The sequence below is a fragment of the Aedes aegypti genome, chromosome 2 (genome assembly GCF_002204515.2).
Source record: "Aedes aegypti strain LVP_AGWG chromosome 2, AaegL5.0 Primary Assembly, whole genome shotgun sequence".
NCBI classification, from domain to species: Eukaryota; Metazoa; Arthropoda; class Insecta; order Diptera; family Culicidae; genus Aedes; species Aedes aegypti.
Window position 1 is genome coordinate 437,988,997 of NC_035108.1, and position 20,375 is coordinate 438,009,371.

The window sequence follows — 20,375 nt, forward strand, 5'->3', positions numbered from 1 at the left end:
GAATATATCATTGCGTAAAAGACCTGAAAATTGTCACACAGCCCTGAAAAATGGCGTATTTAAAAAATAAACGGTATTAAAAGTTGCATAATTTTAATTTTTCAATATTTTACAGAACATATTTTGTAGGCAAGGAAAGCAGTGCCACGTGTCAGTTACCATGGATTTGATAGCTATTAAGTTACTCTTTTATATGCAAGCTAAAAATGTTGCCCCAATTTGCCCCTGTAAATGTTAGAGGAAGGTGAAATAGCCGATTTTTCAACATAAAATATGATATAACTCCGAAAATATAAGAGATACATTTTTATGTCTTCTAAAGAAATGCGTATTTTATCAATTAAAACAACTTTGTAGAACATGTGAAAAATCTCAAAAATACTCAGAAAGAGATATAACAAAAAAAAAACTAGTTTTAAGGGGTCGTTCACAAAAAATGACCCATATCTCTTAAAATTCAATAGATAGAGCAAAAGTGTCTTCAGCAAATTTTCATGTAGTGAAATTATCTACAACTTTGCCAAAGACACCATTGTTGTATCTCCACTTTTTCAAAAAAGTGAAAATTTATCTCACTGCTAGGTGGATTCATCACAAAAATAATTCTTTCTTAAGAAGGGCTTCAACATCCCGAACAACTTCTCTGAAGACACCATACCTCTAAAACCAACTTTTCTGGTGCAAAACATTTTCGATCACGAATATAGGCCCATGGAAGCACTGTGCGGTGGGTGATTAATCTAACTTTCACTCGGCTTACTCCGATGATCTACCCACCATACCACGGTAGCCGTGTCCAATCCGGACACCAAACAGCTCCACCAGGGTACGGCCAATCTCTGACTGAGTGCAGTTGCTATACGGTGACTCCGATGTGGCACGGAAAGTGATCATAAACGGTCATAAAAGTCATAACCGGAAAGTTTTTCTCCACTTTTCACTAGTGTGGTGCGGTGACTCAGAGTCGGCGGTGTGGTCAATTGCAGTTTCCCCTCGATTGGCTTCGGAGCGCCACAGCTGATGAAATAGCCTTAAAGCGATGAACGAACGAACGGTAGTCGATTGTACTACAATAGGGTGCGGTTTATTTTTCAAAAGTTCTCAAAACCATAATCTGAAAAAAAAAATGTTGGTGGTCCAATGGCTACAGCTTTTATTTCATAATCAGAAGGTCATGGGATCAATTCCATGACCGTCCCTTTACTCGTACTTTGTAGTTGTATCTTTCACTTGCTTCTGTCATCCACTCTTAATCTATTACACTTAAACTATTCGTTCATAGCAATCGCCAGAGACCGTTTCCTTACGCTTCCATTCTTCCATCATTATAGCACGCCTTTCCTTACGCCTGATACATAGGCAGTCTACTAGCCAAAAGCTAGCCTCTAATAGCTATAAATTTGCCACCCATGCACCTTCCCGCATAAACTGGAGTAGATGCAGGGGTATATCCGGTCTACTGTGGGCCAGTTTTAAAAGCATCATCAATTTCTACCTCTTCCCCTCATTGGTTTGCATTCTGACGTGGCAGGCTCCATTGTTGCCTAAAAATAGATGATCACCAGCACTTATACACTGGGGGTGTCTGTTAGTACCAAGCATTCATCTGACTGGTTCCTAGTGTAGATGCAGCTGATTTGACTATACTGGAATAGCAACCATGGGGGGGCAGTCAACCTCAACCTCAAGCTTTGTTATTTTTCAACAATTTCTTGGCACCATTTTCTTCAAAATTACATATATGAAAAGTTTTTACCACATTTAGCAGAAAAATCGATTGTGTGTGAATTTTGAATTACAAATTTTCAACAGTTAATCTTTAATCTTTAAAAGTGAGTCCCTGAAGAAAGTCCCTAGCGGACTGAAACGTTGGACAAGATAAAATATCAGTATTTTAATCTTGTCGCGACTGAGAAGCCATAATTTTCTATTGCTCTTTTGAAAGACTTGTTCACTATTTTAATGCAAGTTTCTATTTTCAATGGGAAGTATTTAACGTTTCTACTATAACCAAATTGGTCGCTGAAGTTACTTTGTATCCTTTACTGCTTGCAGTGAGTCCTGATGAAAAATCAAGAGGTTTCAAAAAAACCTTCCAGAGAAACCATCAAAAACTAAAAAACGCGACTATCCCACAGCTACCTTTTTCAGGAATTTCGTCTCAGATTTCCTGAATATATGCTTCAAGGCTATTTTTTCTAATGTTTATTCTGGGATTTCTTATGGAAAACTTAAACGAACTATTCCAGGGATCCTTTACTAATTCTCCCAATAATTTTCCAAGGGATAGGAAGGATTTTTTTTTTTCAGAATTTGCTCCAGGAAAACATTGGGTGCTCCATCCCTACAACCTCTAATAAATTTCATTAGAATTACGACAAAAATTTAACTAGACGCTATCCCAGGATTTTTTTCAGATATTTTTCTACTTATTCGTCCTGTTGCTTCTCTACGAGATCTTACAAGGATTTCCAGAGGAATTTTTCCAAGAAAATCCACAAGGTTCAATTTCTGGGTTTTCAAAGAAATTTGTTTAGGGGTTTGGGGAAACTGTACAAGAATTCCTATGTTATGTTTACGCCTTTTTTTCATGAATTTTCATGAGGATTCCTTCAAGATTTTTTTTTTCACCGTTACTCCTGATGAATTCCATGTCAAACCGGTCAGTCATAGAACTGTCTCTCCGAAACTGTTGATTTTAGAGAAAAATGTTCTATGAAGAAGTTGTAGCGAACCATTTGGAATACAAGAACAGTTTTTGTTTTCATTGAAAATACAAAAATAAAACTTAAATTTTAAATAACACAAAATATTCATCATTGAATCTTAATAGTTAACAGATATTTGAGACAAAGTTTCATGATGAAGAAATTTTTAATAAAAGAGTTTTTCAAAGACCTTGAAATCATTCTTAATCGTAATAATGATCATGACCACTTCTCTAAGAGTAGCCATTCTCCAGCAAGATTCTCCAATCAAGAGCTATACGTGTTTGGGAGTATTGGTCTCTCAACTTATAATTTTTCAATGGAGAATCGCGAATAACTAATGAAAATGGCATATTTTATTATTTAATTTTTTTTTGCATTAAACTTAATATAGCTCGAAAATGGCTACTTCTAGAGAAGTGATCAAGGTGATCTTTATAATAGAGAATTATTTCAAAATTCATTTTGTATCATCAGAAACTTTGTCCCATCTGTTTTCTATTATGAAAATTTAAAAAAAATAATAAAAAGAGGGCTATTGCGTAATTTAAAATAAAACTTTTAGTATATATATTTTTCATGAAAAAAAGTTAAATATAAGTGTTTTTTTTTCTTGTAGTCCAAATTGTTCGCTACAACTACATCATAGATTATTTTTTTCTTAAATCAACAGTTTTGGAGTTAGAATTTTCCAAATAATTTACATGCAAACACCTATAGGCCATTTTTAAAAGTTATTCTTGAGTCTTGAGACTTACACCTGTTTCTTCAGGCATCATATACGATTTTTTGTTGGCTGAGATCTTGAATAGTTACAGAAGCTATCTTATAAGGAATTTATGGAGTAATTCCTGAAGTTATCCTTCAAAAAGTCGGATTGAAACCTTAGTGACAATTTGTAAGAAATCCTATGAAATCCCTGGAAATTGCAGGTTGAATTCTTGAAGATCTTCTTCACGTAAATCTTTGAGGAAGTCTAAAGGAAATTGATGGAAAAATAACAAAGCTAAAACGAGAAGCTTTTAGGAACTTCATGAACAATTTCTGAAAGAATGTTTGGAGGAATTCGTAATGGAATCTTTGAAGTTACTTTCTGTGGTTATCCTTGAGAAAATCCCTGTTGAATTCTTCTTTGGTGGAACTCGTGAAATGTTTGGTAGAATTCCTAAAGAAATGTTTTGAATAACGCCGGCAATTTTTTTGGACAAAAACCTTAATTCTGATGCGATTCTTGGAGAAAATCATAATAAAATACATAAAGGAATACAAGTAATGATAATTGTCGCAATATTATGAAAAATTCCCAAAACAAATCTTTAAAATGTTCTCAGAAAATTCTTGCATTAGGTATCATAACGACGTGTCCGCTGCGATTGATTTCTCTGCATCGATTTCCTAATTGGATCGTAACGCGAAATTCGGTGTCCGGCCATTTAGCCGAATGCCGTTTGGCCGAAAGCCATGTGGCCGAATGCCGTTTGACCGAATTACGAACAAAAAAAATCTGATGTGTAGGATTCAAAAATGTGGCCCAGTAACTGATCAGCTAATTAATTTGCTGATTTTTATGATGTGACTGGACGTCAGGTTTGTCGCTTGATAAGTGCTTCAAGAGAATGATAAAATCTACCCGTTTATTCAGGACGAAGTTGTGAGCTCCACAATTCGCGTAAATTGTTCTTAATTATTTCATCATATTTTTTTCCTTCTTTTAAACATAGGCTATTCTTTCGAGTATCACTGGTGTCATTACTATCGGCAATAATTTTACTTCTTGAGCATTTTACCTTCTTCAAATCACCTGCAGCTACTGATAAAACGAATATTTGCATTACACTTTCATACATTTTCTTAAGAGATTTATCCTTCTTTTGATCATAGCCTGTTCTTTCAAACGCAATGCAAAAATCTCTGCTGACGGTTATTACCGCCAACAGAGAACGAATTGGTTACATTTAGAATGTGCTTCTTTCTGCATTGACAGCATCTTGGACTAATACTAAAGAGTTAATTATTAGTAAATCAATGATGATTTATCCTTCTTTAAGAATAAGCTGAATAAATTCTTTGAAATTCGTTACAAATGCATGCCAACTGTAGTTCAGTATTGTTTTCAATTTCGGCCTACGGCATTGGGCCAAATGGCATTCGCCCAAATGACCCTTTCGGCCAAATGTTTCTTTCGGCCAAATGGCGTTCGGCCAAACGGCCCAAATGGCTGTGAGCTGTCCTAAGGGGAAGCGCGCGCCCATTGTGTTTGCGCCCCTGTATCAGCTCTGCGTCTGCTGCTCTGGCGACACTGGTTGGAGTGACAGAGCAACCGCCTGTCACAACCGTGAGTAAAAGGCAAAACAAAAAGTTCTTGTGTATCACGCTATCATACTTAATGCTACCTTAAACTAAATTCAATAGTTATCTATAAAGTTCTTAAATAATTTAACCTAAGTGCAAATGAAGTGAGGTAATTGAATTCCCAAAATATTTACCAAAAATATTTAATGAATTCTTTAAAATTAGCGCCTAAATCTACTGTGTAAAATCTACCTCAGAGTGTCTATAACCTACATTCGCTTACACCTAAATTGATACCGGTAAGACATTACAAACTATTGAATCTTTTCGAAATTACAGACAAGAATCCTTACAGCTATTAGAACAAAATTGCAAAATCTCCTGACTCCCTAGACTACGAATTTTAACGGGCGTTAAACGTAAGTTATATTACATGCAAACCTAATGGAATAACTGAAACTTAAATGTACTTATACTATCCATTCCTAACACTATAATTTATACTTAAAACTATTATGAACACATGAATTGTTAACCTATAAATATTAATCTCCCAAATAAAGAGCTGTGAACTACAAATTGCTCCGGAGGTTAATTGAACGGAAAACTCCCTTTCAGTCCGAGTAACCATTTGTCGAAACTTATTTCGGCATTCGGCCAAATTAATCGAAACCGCAAAACTCAGTCGATTTTCGGTAAATTTTACAATGCAGTTCAAAGAAGAATTCCCGCGTTACTTTTCAAAAAGACCTAACAAACATTGAGGGGCTGACATTGTTTACTTTCTTTTTTAATCAATAACTGAGCCACATTAACCTCTTCTGTTGCATCATTCTGGAGGAAACGCTTGCTAAGAGCATTGTTTTTCGATCTTTAGTCTAAAACTTCCCAAAAGCTTCATTATTGCTCTGTTATAATCGAAAAAGAGCGAGGGACAAGAGACCAAGAGAGTTTCTTATGAAATAGAATTTACAAAAAAGTTTGAAAATTTTAGACAAATATAAAATCAAAATTAGTTTTTGTTAAAAGTAGTTTTCTCCTAATTTTCCCTCTTTTTACTTAAACAGTAATTTTTGTTTGTCTATAGCGTTATAAATACTAAACCGGTTCTAAATCTTTTCAATGCTTTTATAGCAAATTCACTAGGTTTTAAATGGTTAGTACAACAAATTATTTTAAAAAATTGTTTGCACTTACTTTTTTAAACAAACGTGAATTTTCAACGGTAAATATTATATTTTGCAATGTTTTGTTAGCTAAATGTTAAAACTTAATCGTTTACTGGATTTTCTCATTTGTTAATCGTTCAAAAAGGTCTTAGAAGCAATTTTTCATAAATTTTACGACACAAATATTTCTTGAAACGTAATTTCCGACAAAAAATAGTCTTTTTTTTCCATTAAAAAATCATGTTTTAAAGTAGTTTTTGTTAAACAACTAAGTCCACACAATCTTTAATTGAATTCGTTGTACATATAGTATGAAAACATTTAAATTAGCTTCAAAATCATGTAAAAAGATCTGGAATCGGATGAGTATTAATGAGGTAATAGTCAAACAAAGATGACTTTATTTGTAAAAAGAGGAAAAATTTAGAGAAAACTCTCTTTAACTAAGACTAGTTTTGATATTAGACAAATTTGATATTCCACAAACTTTCCATAATTTGAAGAGAATGATGCTAAGAGCTTCAAAATTGGTTAGAAAGTTTGTTTGAATATTATACAAAAGTAACGCTGTCATGAAAAAATGTGTTATTATAAGCATGAAACGAGCTCACCACTTGGTAATCCATCCTCGACTGAACACGAATGTCTTTTCACACTCACGCAACGCGAACCGCGAGAATTTTTGACGTCTTGCTTGGGCTTTCTTTAAAAAAGGAATATATGGTTCGAAATAAGTTATTTACACTTAACTGAATGCCATATATTATTACTACAAAAATTGTCTTTAAGTCACTTGGAACACCTTTATTTCTTAAATGGTTGGCCCAAACTTTAAGGTATCTCATTTTATATGATTTGAATTTACATGAGAACTCGATCTGTTGATTTAGTGGACTTTCGAAAAACAAGCCGCACCCTACTGTCCAAGCAGAGAGGCGCTGCAAATGCTTTTGCGATGTAACAGATAAGTGATATCAATCATGCAATAAGTTTTTCGCTCGAACTCCGTTGGGTGCTTGGTGTGGAACAACTTCCGCCTGGTTGCTGCGGTGGATTGTTTTCAAAAAAGATTGTTGTCCATAGTCGTATGCTTCGAGCGAGTGGGTTTGGTTGATGGCCGCATCAATCAGGGAGTAATTTAAACTTGCAGTAAACTTGCAGCACCAGGACTTAATTGAGATCGTTTCTTAACACCTTTCTTCGTCTTCTTCATTGGCGCGCGATGCGATGAAGGAGAAGACATTCTGAAAATGGTAGGTAAATAAAACCGAGGACAGTGACAGATGGGGCGCAGTCGTCATTAATTTTCAAAGCTCGTTTCAGCAGTTAGTCAGATCCTTGACGCCCGAAGACGCGCATCGAAGGTGGATGCGAACTTAATTAGCGCGTCGTCGATAATTTTCTCACGTCTTTAAGAGCTGGATCTAGTGATGGAGAGCGGTGGAAGAAGGGGTTAACTGTTGGGTAAACGTGTCAAATTGAAATGAATTGGGTGAAAGGTTTAAAATATAAGAGGGACCTTCAATATGTTTGTAAATGAGTTTGAGAAGAACTTTAAGTGTGACCAAATTTTCAATTTATGGTGGAATAATCAATATTTCCTGAAAAATAATAACTGTTGAAAAGAAATGAATACCACACAGTGAATCTTCAACATATTGTCATCGATTTTGCTGAAAACACTCTTGAAAAAAATATTTACCCGTTTTCAGTTATAAAAGTTTACAAATTGTTTGTCTTATAAGTAACTTTTACCCCATGGTGGGCAAGATTTCGAATCTGATGTTGGGCAAGTAATGACGGAATGAAGTGGTGAAGGGGTGAAGGAATGAAAGAATGATGGAGTTAATTAATGAAATAAAGTTACAAAAAAATGAAGCAGTAGTGAAATGAGGGAGTGAACGAATGAAGTAAGAATGATAAAAAGAAAACAAAATAATACAACAGTGTCTGAAATCATAGTTTTAAATGTTTTTCGTAGTATCACTGAAGCTGGATTGAAAAACTCCTATCCTAATCTTAGAGCTTTGAGTGACACCCACCAGGTTGGACCCAATATGACGTTTGCAAGCGCACTCTCTCATCTAAGCTGGTGAGTTGGCGGCATTTGCCAGTCCTTACTCAATAGCTGTGCAAATTTCACAACTATTTATCTGACAGCTTCTCGACCTAATTTTTATTCGAGATCTACCTCAAGCTCACATTCACATCTGATCTGATCACAATCCATTGCTCTGTCTACCACAAGGCAACTCAAGCTCTATGGCCATGGTGGGAGGAGAAAGGATTAAACATGTTTTCCGCCATGGTGATGGGTAAGAGACGCAAGGGGGCAAAGCCTTAAAACAAAACCTATGTTCACTTTTAATAAAAACAAAAGTACGCTGCAAAAGTCATGCAAAACCTGGCGGCTGGCGACATACAACGGTAATGAAGCAGCCGCAGCAGCAACAGCGCCTAAACACGGATAAATTTATGTGTATGAATATTAATAAAAAGCAATGAAATGCAGAATTTGTTTTCCCCTCTTGCGCGCTGTGGACTTGTGTGCGGTCGAACGCCGGGTTCAGCTTCTCACTTTCTTAGACGGCGTCGTCGTCGAGTGCATGAGTTTTAAGATCGGCGAAGAAATTCGCCGGAGGAGGGAGCAATGGCGAGGGGGTACAACACGTTACGAGTTCCCTGTAATTAAGCATTTTGTTCAATCAAATGCATTCATTCATTGTGTGTCTGTTTCGCGGTGTGTTGTTGATTGTTGTCGGCTGCTGCTGTTGATCTGCTTCTGATTGACGAGTTGGACAAAATCGGAGCGTGTACCTAGTCTGCAGCAGATGTTCTCAAATTTTAATAGATTATTCTAAGAAAAATTGGCAAGGAGACATTTTTTTTAAACTTAAATAATACCATCGTTAGGTGTGACAATGGACCAGAGTATAATTTGAAATATCTCAGTATGTATTGGGATTATTGATGTTTTCTTGGAGCTAACAGCAAAAAAATAGATCTTGGACAGGCATTGCAGAATTCGTTCTCATTTGATTTTGAAGTACGGTCGAAGCAAGCGAACGAAATATCGCATCTGTATTGGTCCATAATCGGCAATGTTCCGCAAGTTGTAACAAGCTTGATAAATAACAGCAGCAAAGTAGAGCTCCAAAAAGAGGGCAATGATAAAACCCATTTTTCTTGATTATTTATTATCGGCGGAAGGAGTTTTACTTTACTGGCATGATAAACAATCCCCAAACATCCTATTCCAATAGTACCCTCCGTTATGGAACTTGTTTAGGTGGTTTTTTCTAACCGACATAATAAGAGCTGTAGCAGTAGACGATAAACATACTCTCGTGATATGCTGATCATGATTTTTACAGAGAATGTTGAGTTAGAAATTAACCCCTGATCTTGGAAGCTAGTACTTTATTTTTAATAAATCATCGGAAGAAGCTTGAAAATAAGGCCTTTTAAAACTGTCTCTAAGGTTTTATAAAACAGCTCACATTTGGTGGATGAATACTGTTTGGAAGGTTGTGCTACTTTTCCCCGAATGTCGGTTCTGGTCATCTAATATGCACCCTTCTTATTTTGATTGGCGGTTCTTACAAGTTTTACCGTCCTCAGCATTTTTTGGCAACATGTGTATAGTCGAGAATGACTAAATACCTCCTTTTTTAATTGATTATCGTTCTTTCTAATTCACCCCTCTGCCACTGAAAACTATTATAGCACCTATTTGAACTGCTACACTTTTCGGGGAAATGGCATTCGGGGAAACGGGTGGGAGTGGCCAATGATTGGAAGAAAAGTGTGACTTTCGTGTGTCCGGGAATGTGAAAGTGAGACGCCGAACGCCCCGGAAATTGAACGTTACAATTAGTGCTCTGTGCAATGGTACCAATAAAGAACGTACATAAAATAGTGATTTAGGAATTATGTGCGTAAACATAAGATCAAATGAAAAATATCTTGCAATACGAAACTGTGAAAAAAGTGGCATGGTGTAGCGATGAACGGATGCGCGACGTGAAGGGGGAAGAAAGGCCAACCCCACAGCCAAAGGTTGGGTCGAAGGTTTCCATGGTGATGACAACGCCGCCTTAGATGGTTTTGGGTGAGATTGTTCTGAGTATTATGCTTGCAAAACAAACAAATACGCGCCGGTTCTAAAGACAACATCTTTTGAACTGGAAGTGTGTTTGCATTATCATTATCCATTTGATAACGGTAATGCATACATGCGGGGCTTATTGTTAGTGACAGTGACTTCTGAATGGACGTGTCTCTCCAGCCATTCTGAAATGGGTCACTGAGATCTGCAATAGAGCTATCACCTTCTAACTCCTGGACTAAAGCTTTCTGCAAAGCATAAACGCTTAACATTGCAGAAAGATTTTTTCCATAATATTACTGCCGGACAGTGGGTGTTAGTTGGATTACACACACACACACATGGCATTCGGGGAAACGGGTTATTCGGAGAACTGGCGTTCGGGGAACCGACATTCGGGGAAAAGTAGCACAATCTGTTTGGAAATGTAACATACGTGTCTATTAAGGTTGGACTAAATTCAGAATCTTGCTCCATTTCAGTTTTTGTGGGTTTTTCGTCCCATATACACTGTGCAAAATTTCAGCTCGATCGGTGAGACTATATTTCAGCGTTAGCCCTTCAAAGTTTATACGTGATTTACTATGGGCAAAGTTATTTTTACAAACAAAAATCGTCAGAGATTTCCCATTGATTCCATTAGCGTTAGCGTATTTACGGTATAGTTCGTAGATTATATATTGGCTATATTCAAGTTTTTTCTTTGATAGTCTCATCTAGAATGCTTGGAGTTAACCTTGATCTACTCTGAAACAATAATACCAAAACCATGAATATTTATATTCCCCGCCACGCCCATCTTTACCATAACTTGGGATAGGGGAAAGAAATGTTGATGTAGCACTTATTCAATGAGAGGCCACCGACTCACAATGGTCCAAATTTTCAGATAGGTGGCAAAAACCCAATCCCCAAACTAAGTTTCTAGTTGAGAAACTTAGTCAAACATTCATGTAGTATATCGGATAGTTAATGATATTTTTACAAAAATGTAAAAATATTTTTCTACATATTCGGACGTTGTTTATTTTTTCATCTTTTTTATCGAGATTTTTAGCCCTGGGCTAGTTCATCTCGGGACCAACGACTCTCTTTCGAAGGAATTCGTCACTATAACTGTTGTCTTATAAGTGATCATCTCGGGGATTATTAGGTTACAAAAAAAAAAAAATAGTGAAAAATTAGGTTACAACATATTTTTTTTTCTCGTCGATAGGTCATTCTTATAAAGATTCAGCATCCTCGAATGCTAATTTATATTCAAGTGTCGTTAATCTTATTACATTAATACTTAGTACTGACCGCGGAGATATCATGTCCAAACTCGCTTTCAGGGCTAAGAAATAGATTGAAGAAGATTTTTCTTGCCTAAGTTTGTCTAAACGATAATTTTTGGAGAAATTGAGAGCCAAAGCATTCGCCTGAGAAGCTGGCGATGTCAGAGATCTCCCATTGATTGCATTGCCCACGAACATAAATTGTTCAAAAATCGTGGAGGATATACATTTTTGCCCAATCTCACCACCAATGACGGTATACGGTCAGACTATAGATTTAAATTTCAGCAACAGCTTAAAAAAAAAGAAGCATTCTTATATTCATTTCAAGAACTTGTGTAGAAATTTTACTCGTAATAAGAATGGCAATATTAAAAGAAATTATTTGATAATCTATATATAAATAAAAATGGAATGATGTTTGTATGTCACAAAATAACTTGAGAACGAGTCAATGAATTTACCTGATTCTTTCACAGTTATGTTCTTGAAGTGTTCCGACGTGTTTGTGTGTTTGAAAAACTCAAAATATACACCGTGAAAGTCGAAAAAACGAGAGTGAATATAACTGTCATTTTGTATGGGACATCACATGGCGTTTTTCAACAGCCTACTTGATCGCAAGACGAAGTTTGCCGGGACCACTAGTTTGAAATAATTCTTTAAAATACACTCATGTGTTTACGATCATATTATTAATGATAGTTTAAAATATTATAACTACTACTCCTATTGCATATTTAACGAATTTGTCTTGAATAACTTCATGTACCGTTTTGTCTCGAATTCGAACATAGACAATTCAAAGCATTTTTCTTTAAGAAAACCACTCAAATTTCTTCACAGGATGATTAATTTCTCTATGATTCCAGTGCTCTGCATTTAAAAGTTATTAAAATATTAAAATTCTTACTTTTGAAATCGTCACTGCTCGGAATTTGAGTTAAAACTGTATTCCTTCTGGATTCCTGGATTCTGGACTTTCTACTTGAAATTTGACTAAATGCATCTTGCGAGTCATAAAAATTTATCCGGGGAAACCTCTGAAAATTCTCCCAGAGGTTAACTTATTTTTTTCTGGGATCTTTTAACGTTTTATGAGCTTTTTCATTTGCAAGGATTCCTGAAAGAAATTCTTCCGCGAACCTAGGACAAAATCATTATCTTTCAAGGATTTGAACAGCGATTTCACAATCGACACCTCTAATTAGTTATCCGGTAGAGAAGCCTCAAGAAATATCATGAAACATATTTTTTCTTGTTAAACTGCGCAAAAATAATGCTTCGATTTCTCCAGGAATTCTAATACAACACCTGAAATTGCCCAGTGCATTTATCCAAGAACGAACCGATATTTTCCCCTATTCTCCTTCGTTCGTTTCTCGGCTTTATAGTAACGCTTGACACGCACCTTGCTTTGCGCGCCACGACAAACATGCAAAAACAGTTTGTTGCAGCTCCGCACTATCAGTCTTAGAACACACAAACAACACATTTTCCCCGCACGCTTGCATACCGGCACATGCGAGATAGAGCGAAAAAGTACCCACTTGAATGGCAAAGCACATTTTGTTCTTCCTTTTGGTTCGGGTAGGGGAAATCGGTCGAGTACATCGTGATATTCTGGGGAAGAATGTACGAAGAATGAGAGAGCGGTACGACGCATGATGCGCAACAGGGAGTGGAAGCGTTCTTTTTTCCGTTCTCTCGGCTCTTCCATAGGCCAGAAGAAGTAGATGAACTTGGCACTCATTTACTTGTCAATTTTCATACAAAATCTACTTTTTCTCTGCTATAAATTCACTCTAGATGAACCACTTCCCCAGCCTATAGTGGTTATCACGTTTAATTGTATAAGAGCCCTATGCAAGTTTCTTGAGGAATACACAGAAAAAAATATTTAATTTTCAATGTGATGTAAACTGAAGTCTACTGTAAAAATAAATCAAATTCATGTGTTGTTACAGCATCATGTAAATTTAAATACATATACATTCAATTTTCAACTAAAAATGGTTGAATGTTACATGATCGTGTAAATTTAAAGTGATTTCGATTGAAAAATAATGGATTGGTCGTTGAAATTTAAGTTTATTTTGATGCTCCAAATATGTGCATGAAAATAAACTTAATTTTACAACATATTTTAAGCTGTGTAACTAAAACAAACTGTATATGACGAGCGTATGCGAATGTTCGTGAGTTCAAATGTCACTAAGCTCTATTGTGAACCTTACAAAAGATTCGGTTCACTAAAATGAGGGATTCGGATTCAGAGAAAAAGTTGAGACATTTTAGAGCACCGGTAGAAGTTTTAGAACTGCCGCGGAGTACCTGACATGGCTTTGCGAAGCACCAAGTACTCCGGGGAGCATGATCTGAAAACCACTGACATCAGTAACTCATTTCTGAAAATGGACAAGAATAAAACAATAAACTCTTAAAGCGAAGTATGCGCTTCAAAAGAAAAGTAATCGCCTATCTCGATGCGTGGAAAATTTCTTGCAAGAAATGGTCAAGATAGAATTTTTCTTTGATCGCAGTAGGTACGCAGTAGAAAAGAAATGTCATTTCAAATGGAGCTCACTGTAGAAAATTTCTTGACCATTTCTTCCGCAGAGATTTTTACTTTTCTTGAGCGGAACAGCATATTTAGCTTAAGATTATTTTCAGATGAATTTCTTTGGTATGTAAATGCTTAGACGTTTTTCATTGAAAATCTTTCAGGAAACGGAACCGTGGAGAAATTATTGGTGGAGTTCAGGGAGCTATTCTGGCAGAGTTTCAAAATTAGCAGGCGTAATGTGGGGCCTTCCTTAGCCTAGTGGTTAGAGTCCGCGGTTACTTGTTGACTTGTCTCCCAGGAATCTTGAAATCAGAAAATGATCAGTGGATTACAACAAAATTGTATCACAATATATCAAATTTTGTAACAAATAACAATTTTTTTTTATTTTAAACAAAATCAGAATTAATAACAAATTATATTCAAAATTTGTTTAAGTCTGAAACATAGTTTTAAAACAGTTTGTTATAAGTAATCTAAAAGCAATTTGATATCCAAAAAAATAACAAATTATGTTTTAATTATCATGTATGAATTTACACAATGAGTTGTATTTTTATTTAGTTTGAAACATGGATCATTATTATTTTGTTTAAATTATATTTGTTGTTTATTTTGTTATTTCAACTACTAACCAGCCAAAATGTCAACAAATTATGTTACAACTCTATTTTAATCCACAAGTCAAGAAGTTTTTAGGATCTTTGAACTGCCAGTATTTTCAGACATAAATGTTCATTACCGTAACATTGATCATATTTCTGGATATATCTTAAAAAATGATTTAAAAAGGTATATGTGGCAAGTTTTATACTTGAAAAATAAGTATTGACACCCATTGCTCCTGTCTTTTTACTATATTTTATTTACTGAATGTTTGAAGCATATTGAAAAAATGTTTTAAGTGATTTTTTGATTTAACTGATATGGGGTAGCATTGATTACCCATGAAAACAACGTTCGGTAAAATTGAAAATATCGTTAGATACTATAATCATGGCCCCTGAAGCCGAATATGAAGGCCAAACTCTTACAAGTCATTTACTTTTTATGTCATTTCAAAATTTAAAACAACTTGAATCGTGGAATACGCCTAAATGTAGGCAATTTCCTAAGAAAATCTGCCTTGGTTATAGTAATTTGCAAATTATGCTTAACTGAACGTATTCATGAAAGTTTTGACAGCGGAATCGTTTTCGGTGATGTGATTTTTAGTAACAACCGCTTTTCTCTTGCACATATCGTTTTCAAAACTCATGTGAGACATGATTCTTTTATCGTGTCGTCCATAATCATGAAAATCATTGTTTCCAAAACTTGAAAAATTAACGCATGAACCCAACTTTATTTTCGCAAAAATCTTAATGTTTATTAGCTCATGAATAGAATCAGCATTCATGCATTGAAAATATTTTATCGAAAAATGTTGGTTTGATGGTTGGTTTGACTTTGTTAACGAGATGTTTAGCCCTGGGCTAGTTCTTCTCGGGACCAACGGCTTTACTTCCCTTCCGAAGGAAGTCGTCACTATATCTTTTTATATCATAAGTGACTATGACGGGGATGGGATTCGATCCCAGGTCCTCGGCGTGAGAGGCGAGTGTTCTAACCAATACACCAGTTCCGTCCCCTGTTGGTTTGAACTTTTTATGAGTAGGGTGATTGCAATCAATGTTACCCCGTTGATCAATGTTGCCCCGGATAACGGTACTCAAAAACAGATACAATCATTTGCTTATTTTTTCACAACAAACTCTCATAAAACTATCGTTTTGAAAAGCGATTAATCGATCGAAAGATATCTCCGGAACCAATAACCAAGATCGACATAAATTAGCCTGACGGCGGAGGAGTAAAAACAAGACCCTCTACCGGCAGCTTCATTTTTTACCGCTAAAAATATATTCAAATCGCGATAACTTTTTTGTTTCTCGATATTTTTGCACCATTTTTTCACAAGATCTCAAAAAACTCTTCTAATTTAGGAATCCGTGTCGATATCTGTCATTGGTGATCTGGTTTTAAAGATATTCGGATGTTCTTTGGGGGACCGACATTTTCCATACAAAATGTATGTGGCAGCCATTTTGTTTTTAATCAATTTATCAAAAAAATAAAATGTGTACTATGCAAAACCAGGTAATAAGGATCTACTCTGTAAAAATCATACAAATCGGTTCAGTATTCATGGAGAAATCTGAAAATTACGATATGAGGTTTTTAGAGTTTTCTAGATCTTTATTTGTCCAGCGTGGTACCAGAAACATAAATGCTCATTATTCAAATACGGCTACAGCAAATTGCTTCATTTTTTCACAACATACTCGCATTAATGTATCATTCCTAGTAGTGAATATCCGAATACGTTATAAATTCTGTAGCCTGAGAAATTAACGTGGGTTATGGTGAACATGTCGGTCCCCCAAGGCATTTTGTAATATCTCCGGATCCAGATGACCAAACATCAATTTTGACACAAATTCTAAAACTAGAAGAGTTTTTTGAGAACTTGTGAAAAAATGGTGCAAAAATTTCTAGAAACTAAAAAGTTATCGCGATTTGAATATTTTGTTGACGGTAAAAAATGAAGCTGCCGGTAGAGGGGTTAATATAGTAATCAAATTTCTAAAACGAGACCAGCCCTGCTTTGCTTAGCTTAGACTGACTACATATATCTATGGTTGCGTGATTGACCAAAATTAGTGAAGATGCATAAAAAATCAACTAGAAATTTGGCTGAAATGGTCTTCTTTAGTATGTACAATTTAGGGCCTTTATTTATACATGGTCAATAACGGCACCGGCCACGTGCTTGCAATTAGGTGGGATCGGGGAAGCAATATTAGTATGCAACCTTTGCTATTTGAAGACCGTGTTTACCTCTGCATCTCCACAAAAGTTAATAGGGAGGATCGTTGGGTCACAGGATTCACTTTGTGTAATTATATATTTAATCATTCGAAAAAAAGCATGAAACGAGCTCACCAATTGCTAATCCATACTCGACTGAGCAGTCAGTAGTCAATTTCAACTTCGTCAACACAAAACATACAAGATGATGTACGTATTAAATCACTTCGAAGACGGCGCTAAACGAACTCGATTGCTTGGACCCCAGCAAAACAAGCAGCTATCCAACAAGATCATACTAAAGGTAATGGGTTCGAATGCCGTAGGTCGAGGATTTTTTTCGGGTTAGACCTTTTTCTCGATTTCCCAGGACAAAGAGTGCTTGCCACACGTTATACAAATCCAATTGGCGAAGACAGTTGTCAGTTAATAACTGTGGAAATGCTATTAAGGACTAATCCGAAAAAAAAGATGAGGATGTTCTCAAACTGCTCCAGTAAATTTCAGAGCGGTTTTATGAGAGTAGAACTGTAAGTATTCTGTCTATGAGTAAGTTGGAGTTCTACCATTCCATCTGGATAAATTTAAGAAACCTTCTGCCTTCTACAGCATACAGACGCATCGACACATTAAAGCACATTTCGTATTTTTGGTCCTTGCGGTTCGCGTTCTTCATCGCTTCCATTAGAGTGCGATAATTTTAATGGCGTGTTTTGCATCCCTCGCTAACCACAATCGAGTATTTTGCATACTCAGCCTTTGGGGCTTCTCCCGCCTCCGCACCTAGAGCTGAAGTGTAGTCTCCAAACACACGACTGACGTACCTTTGGCACGCCGCGTGTTGAAATGTCTCTGCATGGCGAGCTCTTTTCGGTGCACTTTGGGCCCAAAGGCACCCATTCTATGTGCACATTGAAGCGAGTGTTTGCCATATTTATGCTTCACTTTATGTTGTATGCTAATGTTTAGAGTAGCACCTTTGGAGCGCGTTGCGCCATGTCACTGTTCAACGAACGAACTCCCGTTTGGGTTAATCTAATGGGGACTATCGGAGACCTGTAGATTGCGCACTTCGCATACACCAACCGAAACTGAAAGTTGATCTCATTTCTAGTGGTCGTGATAACCCTCGGAATAACATGTTCGCGCCATATTTTCTCCGACGAAACGGATAAGCTATCAGGCTCAAGGCGCCAGCATTTTTAATCGAGAAAAAAAACTTTTATTTCATACCTCACCGCGCACTCATTACCATACAATCCAAATCCGATAGAGCGCCCTCTGTCTCTGAGTGAGTTAAAATGTAAATGTTAAACTTCGAAACAGCGTTGTTCGCGGAGACGGGCTTATCTGATTCCGATTGTAGATAATGCCGCCAGCACATAGCTCTCGATGTGTCGACTTTGTCGAGCAAATGCGGAACTTTGGAGTTATGTAGCCTGGACGCAAACGTATTTAGTGTTAAGTGTTGCGCGTTTCGAATGAGGTAAGCACTTTTTGCTCATTTGCAAGATGCTACTTGAACTGGATTGGAAATCGGGGGCGCGTGGGTGTGACTATCAACGTGAACGGATCTCCTTACTGGATTGGAAACAACAAGTTAAAACATTTCATTAAATACCGCCATGGAATCATCATATGGCAGTTGTTGAAAACTCTTGTAACTCATTTAAATTTTCGTAATCCTTGTTTCCCTAGCATAACTTTAACAGCAGCACTTTTCATTGGTACAATTCATATCTATTGATATCTTTCCGATCTCTGTTAGGATCGTGTACTTTTGAATATTTGTTGATGGAAGTCAATTATTGATAGCATTCTGTCCATCTAAAGGTGAATTGAATATTGCTGTGTGCATTTGAAACGCAAATATCAAATGCGGGAACACCAAATGCGGTAAGACTTTCCACAGGCAATCCGATGTCAAAGTAAGCTTTTCTATGCTAGGTTGGCGGTGATGTGTGTAATCGTTGCTAGGTGTCCTTTGATTGTTTTGTCTTACCGCATTTGAAGGACATTTAGTGAAGATTTGCATCTCAAATGCAAACAGCAATACTGTTTAAAATTGTACCGAAATGATCGAAATTTTCTGAGCAATAAACCATAACAGCCTCCTGTATACCGGGTACCCCTGTTGGTTTACCACATTTAATCTGAACACTTTTTAATCTGTACCCCACTGCACATCGTTCAGATTAAAAATGGTTCAAACGTCATTTAGCTCATGGAACGGAGTGAAGTGAGATGGAACGCTGAGGAACGGAACGCAGAGTCAAAACAAAACAGTGAAGGAGGTAACCAGAAACACGTTCCTAGGGTGACTAGATGTTCAAATTAAAAATGAACCCCGATGGTTTGCATGAGGTACCGTTCAAATTAGCAGGGGTGCACGGTATCTGCTACGATTCGAGTGAATAACCAAAGGGTCCCATCAATCAAGTTCAATCTTTCCGAATTTGCTAAATTTATTGATGTCCATCTACAAATAAATTTTGTTCCTCCAACGCTGAGATAAATACCTAACCGTTCGAATTCTGGTAATTCGAATTTTTAGTACTCATTGCTCTTGAATTTGCTCAAATTACAGTCAAATCTCTACAACCAGAAGTTCCATATCTCGATATTGGGTTATGGAACTAAAGTTGGTTTTCATGGCTATTACGATGGTATCTTGGAATAGTTATGCAACTCAAGTGTTATTCAGGATGCAATTTCCAACCCTCGACTGCTATTCAAATATACATCATTAGGGAAGTTTTGGCTTCTCGATGAATAAGTCTGATACACGAATCCAACGCTGACTGACACAAAATCCAAATAATTGGACAAAGATCGGTTCCATCGCTGACAGCACAATTCATCTTCGTTGCAATCTGCTTATGACTGTCCATTTGCTGACCGGACAATCCACCTGCTTCAGCAGCTCTCTTAGCTAATTTCAAAGGTGACCAATTCAGTGACCCTTATACCCAGAGATCGACGCACCTTTTGATCTGGGAGCAGAGATTTTTCCCACACCAACGCAGCTAGATCGGCAGTTTGTGCATAAATAATTTAAATTAATTAGATATGAATAGCTAAATTGAATCTCCTCCTTCATCAGGCGCGTTCATCGGGCGCTTATTGAAAATCCATCCATCCAATTGCCAGCCTCGGAGCCTTTCGTGGTTCACGGTGACTTAAGGCTTAAGGGAGATAAGACCTGCCACTGACTGAGCTGCAGATCGGTAATTGGAGGGAGCTCCACGGACCGAACAAGAAGTAGATCAATCTCGCAGCTCAACGTGTCCCGAACAGAAGAAAATGGCAAGCCTATAACAATTGGGGATTTTTTTTTTTATTACCGTACGGGTTTGGGCCGAAGGGTCTCAGATTTTCATGAAACTTTTTCCACAGGCAGGGCTC

At 36.7% G+C, this 20,375-nt stretch overlaps 1 protein-coding gene across 2 annotated transcripts in view; it reads left to right on the top strand.

The window, feature by feature from the left end:
• LOC5568000 (ras-interacting protein RIP3) overlaps positions 1-20,375 on the top strand; it is an 899,140-nt gene that overhangs the window by 313,842 nt on the left and 564,923 nt on the right. The gene's annotated exons all lie outside the window — the stretch shown is intronic.